At 39.5% G+C, this 6,311-nt stretch overlaps 1 long non-coding RNA gene across 2 annotated transcripts; it reads right to left on the bottom strand.

Moving 5' to 3' along the window:
* Positions 1 to 1,173: 1,173 nt before the first annotated feature.
* Positions 1,174 to 4,270, bottom strand: LOC135411982 (uncharacterized). Of its 2 annotated transcripts, none has more exons than XR_010429418.1 (3): positions 4,181 to 4,270; positions 3,553 to 3,625; positions 1,174 to 1,486 (listed from the first exon to the last, which is right to left on the bottom strand). It is a non-coding gene; the product is annotated as an uncharacterized LOC135411982 (long non-coding RNA). The 2 variants fall into 2 exon arrangements; XR_010429417.1 differs by lacking the exon at positions 1,174 to 1,486 and adding an exon at positions 2,863 to 3,468 and having other exon boundaries at positions 4,181 to 4,266.
* Positions 4,271 to 6,311: the final 2,041 nt, after the last annotated feature.

Here is a 6,311-nt window from a genome sequence, read left to right as displayed (position 1 = left end):
CAAGGGGATAAAGAAACATGTGTTTCTTTGACATGAAGCTGCTCTTTGCAATCTGTAGCTGGCTTAGGTCAGCATAGTCGGGTTTATTATTCCTGAAGCCTTGTGCAAGACTACAGCAATGTGATCATGCTACATAATGAAAGGTTTCAGCTTGCCTCCCTTAACTACAGACTACAGGTAAGGATACACAGCCATTTGTTTATCATGTCCTTCGAGATTTCAGTATCACCATCAAAAATTTGCGTCCCTAGGGTCTTGCTCTCTTAAGAACTGAGAATACATTTGCTTTGAATGTACTCTGAAAGTCTGTGAACAGAGTGTACCTGAGACAGTGCAGAATGTCATTATTTTGTTCTTCAGTACAGTTAATATTTTGCCACAAAAATGTCAAGTATCCACAGTTTTTCACTCAACCTGAAAATGGGTAGCTTCCCACTTAGATTGTAAGCTGTATTTCCTCAGCACCTAACTATATTAATTTACAAGAACTCCATTAAGTTTCTGAAATATAAAATAAGCAACAGCTGTAATTATCGTGACTAAACAAGACTGTTTAGTTCCTTTAGCTGAGAATCGCTTGTACTGAAATGATGGCAACTTTTTTCAATGTGACTGTAGCATTACCACAGGAAAAAAAACCTCAGATGTCATAGATCGTATTTGGTACCAGTAAGATACCATTTTATTTCTTCTTGTCTTAATAAGCTTGATTCTCCAAATGTAGTCTCTCACTATGGAATATGAAGCTTTTGTCGAGTAATAGTATTTGGTTGAAGACAGATTTCATAAATCTTGCCACTGCTAGCAGAAAAATATACATATCGGTAATAACAGCTTATTTCACCTGGAAAAAAAATCCTTCACCATTATATGTAAGAAGTACCATCTTTTACAGAAGAACCACATGCACCCTGACTTACTTTCCATCAAATAATTGAGGTCCTGTAGCTACGAACTTTTTTGTTGTTATTCAGGTTTATCTGACATTAGCAAAATTTGTTTCTGTTTTAGGTATTTGTTGGTCAGCATGTGACTATTCCATATTTCTTTCGCTGTCCAGAAGGGTGGATATCTCGGGGTACTTCAGGGATCTATTCCTTATCTGTCCATTTCTTTTAAACTGGACAGAAAACATGTCTGCTTATCCTGAAACTCCAAGGTAATAAAGGTGCTCCAAGCTTCTCAGAGCCTGCAGATAATTGGATTTGACCCAGATTCTGGTCTTCAACATGATGATTGATGCTCTATTGTCTGGGTCTCATCACACTCTCATGACCTGTGCATCCAAAATTTGTTTGACCTTAAGCATGCTTATCGTGCCAGGTCGTACAGGCTGGGAGCATCTTGGTTCCTGCTGACAAAGATGTTTACCAAGGAACTGCAGATTTCTATTATTGTGTAGAAGTGGTGCCACCTACAGTACATGGTCAGACAGCCATCCTTCTTCCTGGCCCCTCTGCTGCCTTCTGAGAAATCCTGTGACAACCTTCAAAAATTAATGAGTTGAATTCCCTCTCACACAGGCCATTTAAAAACCTGGGCATTCCAGCATTGTCAGTGTGGAGAACTGATGGAATAAAAAACCTCCAGAAAGAGATTAGTGAGGAATGTTAATCATATTGAGGAAGTGTCTGTATCAGCCCATTGACTGTAGAAGGAGTGCAAATAATTGCTTAACCTAGCCACAGCTATCAGAGCACTGATATTACACAAGATAACTTCCATCCTTACTTAGAGATCCCATTTTGCTCACTATTTTCTGTTCCCTTTGTTATGACTAATTTGTTTAATTGAACCTAAAAATTTGTGGAAGTGGAATCTTACTCTACTGAAAGTAGCTGAGAGGGAGTTCATTTTCCACATAGCAGCCCTCGCAGTGCTGTGCTCTGCATTAGTATCTAGAAAGGTGTTGATAACACACTAGTGTTTTGGCTACTGCTGAGCACAGCATCAGCACAATCTTTCTAACATTCCACCCCCTCCGTCGGTAGGCTGGGGGTGGGCAAGATCTTGGAAGAGGACACAACTAGGACAGCTGACCCAAATCAACCAAAGGGATATTCCATACCATATGAGGTCTGTTCAGATACAAAAGTAAAGAAAGGGAGGAGGAATGGGGGGAATTTGTTATTTACAATATTTGCCTTCCAGAGCAACTGCTGAAGCCCTCCTTCCCTGGAAGTGGCCAGACACTGCTTGCTGATGAGAAGTAAAGGAAAAAGTCTTTGGATTTTTCTCTTTGCTTGTGTGTGTGCGCAAGGTTTTTTCTTTTGCTTTGGTAAACTGTTTTATCTAAACCTACAAGTTTTTTTCCATCTTATTTTCTCTCTCCTGTTCAGCTGAGAAGGGAGAGTGATAAATTGTCTTGGGGGGCACCTGATGTCTGGTCAAGGTCAACCCACCATGGCAACTACAAGGGCTCTGCCATGGGACTAGTTTAACATTTTCATCAATGACCTAGATGGAGCAATTAATCTATTTAAGTCATGCAGAGGTATCCAGACAGGTTGAAGCAATGGATCTAGGTTAAAGTCATGTCATTCGGTGAAGATAAATGGAAAATACTGCACTTGGAAAGGAAGAGGTCCTTGTAAGAATCCATACTAGGGCTTACCAGCTGTGGAGCAGCTGTGTGGGAAAGACCCCGGGGGTCTTGGTAGCCAGTGACCTGAGCTGCCAACAGCATTTGGGGATGTACTAACAAGATCATGGCCAGTTGACTGAGGGAAGGGATTATTCACAGTTTTGGCTTCCCAGCATGGGCAAGATGCTGGTTGACCAGCTCTTCTAGCAGAAGAGCTCTGTGTCTGGAGCAGCTGCCCTGTGAGGAAGGACTAACAGAGCGTGGCTTGTTTAGCCAGGGATCTAACAGCAGCCTGCCTGTACTACAGTACTGAAGACAGTTCTAGACTTTTCTCCATGGTGCATGTGGGAAGTTGAGAGACAGCAGACATAACTTTAAACCGGAGAGATTTAGGCTGATTACAAAGAAAAGCCCTTTCCCCATAAGGAAGGCACAACACAGGAGCAAGCTATGCAGAGAGGTTACTGAGTCTCCACTCTTGGATGTTTTGAAAATCCAGATGCAAAAATTCCTGAGCAAATTAAGGTCAATTAGCTGATCCTGTTGTGAGAGGAGGTTGGACTGGAGACCTCCTGAGGTCCCTGCACACACGAATTATCAATGATCTCATGAAATTGCTGTATTGAGCCTTTAATGAATGCATATCTACCAAGCCATGTTACCCTCTTTCATGTGGAAAAAGACAAAACAAGTGTGACATTGATGCATTCATCTGCTCTGCTGAAACAACATTTATACGCCTTTCTTTGTTGTTACAATAGCAATCCATTTTAACTATGGATAAGGGAGATGTTTGTTTGTTGGACAACACCTTTCATAGGACACACACAAATGTTCTGAACGTTCAGAGCTTCCTATTTACCCTTCAAATGTTCTTCTAAAGCCTGAAAAATGAGAACATTTGGTACAGAAAAATGAGAAGAATGCAAAAAGCAGTGTCTCAAGAGAGAGAATCACACTGTGCTTACCTTAGGAAGCTGCCAGTATATGAACAATGACTTCGGAAAAATAGTTCACGTCATACTGAACGCTGTGATAAAGCTGAGACAATAGGACAGAAAACGGAGGAACTTTAAATTGAAGAGTCCTGGAGATTTGTTTCAGTCAGGGCTACAGTGTTCTATGTGATTTCTAAAGCTAATGTGCAACACTAGTCACCTTAAATATGTGTTTAGGTGCAATTTGAAATCAGAAGATCCCAGTGAGATTGAGTGAGAGGATTATGGTTCATAGTCATTTGAACAGGAGCTGAAATTTTATTATGGTTATAGTAATTGGCAGATCTTTTTATTCACTTTTTTTAGTTTCGCACCCACTCAGACTTCATTGCTCATGCTGCAGCAGTAGTATGATGGATTACTGTGTTTTTTCCATTATTATTAAATTGAATTATTTTTGCTCATGTACCCAGATGTGAACAACTTCAAGAGTTCTAATCTAATAATACAGACTGTTTGGAAAATATGTGCTGTCAATTAAAGGCATTTTGTAATAGAAACGATAAAAGATTCATTAATGAAAAGTAGTTTGCCTCCCTATGTACTAACTTCACTTAATCAAAGGTGCTTTGAAATTGAAATCATTAATTAACTTTACCTGGGTTTGTACTGATCAAGCACTTTTGGAGTTGCTGGAAATTTGTGAAATTAAGTTCTTCTGTAAACGAAATCAAAACGTGGATTTTTCCAAAGACATTTTATAATTTCCTTCTGAAAATGTTATATATACATTCTTCCAGTGTTTAAGCATAAGAAACAGGCAAAGTTAAGCTGTAAAATTGAATTTTTGCACTCCATTTTTTAATGGCACCTCATTTATATTTTACAGGTCACACAATAGATAATGAAATACATCAGTCCAATGTATGTATTTTTTTCTTATTTGCCTGTAAAATTTTAACTGGTGCCCTGATGCTCAAGACAAATTTAAAATTAAGACTCTGTAAAAAATTTATTGAGAAACTGAAAAACTATATGATCAAACCCCTGACATGATAGTTCTGCAAATTAATCTTTCTGACAAAGGTGTGTTTCTCACCTCTTTCCAGTTTTCCAGCATGAGTTTTACACAGAGTGATGCAGGTCAGCAGAAAGTGTTGTATTAGCTTCCCTCTTTCTACTGTAGTTCCAGACCAGAATTTCTAGTGGCTGAAAACATCATTGTACCTGCTACATGGTTTTTACTTAATTTTGACAAAATTATTTTTCTGTATTTATAAAGAAGGAGTTTCTTCAGAAAATGTTTTTGGAGCTTTTTTCCACCAGAGGACTATGAGCTTACATTTTAAATTTCGTGGATGTAGAGTTCCAGAGAAGCTGACTTTAGTTGCAGGATGGATTGTGGTGGTGCATCCCCCACTCCCAGGGTTCTACTATGATGTAAGAAATGTTTGCTAGTCCTTGGCCTTGATGAAACAGAACCTGGACAAAGCCTCCCTTGAGCTTATCAGAAACACCGTCTGTTCCTGGGAACCAACAGGTGTCTAACGAGTGAGCACCTGGTTTTTAATGAACAGCCTTGGAAACTTATTTTTCTTTCCTGAATAACAACCCAACTGGAGTAATATTTTTATTTTAAAGAAAGCTACTGACTCAAATTGCAACCAGGATTGAAAATTATTGACTAAAGTCCACTCTCTAATAATGACCCTGCAAACAGCAGTCCAAAGTGAGACCCTTTGAGCTCTGGATTCCCAGAAAATAAGGGGCTAATGTGTGTGTCTCAACTGCTGATAATGAGATGGCTGTGGAGTCAACCAAGGACTGCTAGGAATAATAGACAACAACTGTTGGTAATAACCATGGACTATTGTTATTAACATGCTGTGAGAAAGAACAATATTTGGTTGGAGAACAGGAGCAGGCAGAGATAGGACAGCACTTTTCCAGGAGAAAGAACCACAACACAGTACAGTGAAAGCACAGGAATGAGGCCAAGAAGTGGGTCTGGACCATAGGGTAGGAGTAAGACCGTCAAAGACCCCCAGAGCCCTCTGACCCATTTCCAGAACCGAAAGAGCAGGCTGTGCATGATACCTAATTTACACAGAAAAAGAGAAACCTCTGTTCAGGATGGAGAAACCTATCCATTAAAAGGTATCCCCCCAAGCCCAGGCAGTGTTCCCAGGACCCTGGACATCTCATTGGCCAGACTCACACAGATGGATCGATGCTGATCAGGTGGTTAGATGCTGAAATCAGGTTTCACATCCCCTTAGCTGGATGGATACTGGAACCAGGACTGGTGAGCTCTTTTTCTCTCTCTTTTCCTCTTTCTTTTCCTCTTTCTTTTCCTTTTTCTTTCTCTCTTTCTTTCTTTAATTCATGTGTCCCTCTTTAAATTCTCTCTTCCTTTCACCCTACCCCTTTATCCAAAACCCACTGACATGTGCTTATATAGTAGGTCAGGGATTAATATACAAATTTCCATGCTAAGTGTGTAATTCAGTAAATACTAACTATTTGTGAACCCTCTGCTGTTGTTTCTTTTGACCACAAGCATTTAAAAATCTTAGGTGCTTAAGGATGGGTTGTCACAATGGGTTCATATGTTTAAATGTTCATACTAAACTTTTCTTCTTCATAATTTCAGTTGGAGAGGTAAAAACTTTCTTTTTGCTGCAATTTGTCTAGTAAAAAAATTCACTGATACTGCCTACTCACTAAAGGATAAGCAGCTGAGTTACACTTCCAAGTCCAGCTTTTAGTCTGGGAAAGGAAAAAGTAAA

The sequence above is a fragment of the Pseudopipra pipra genome, chromosome 3, assembly GCF_036250125.1.
Source record: "Pseudopipra pipra isolate bDixPip1 chromosome 3, bDixPip1.hap1, whole genome shotgun sequence".
Taxonomy (NCBI): Eukaryota; Metazoa; Chordata; class Aves; order Passeriformes; family Pipridae; genus Pseudopipra; species Pseudopipra pipra.
This window is presented reverse-complemented; position numbering and strand designations above follow the sequence as displayed.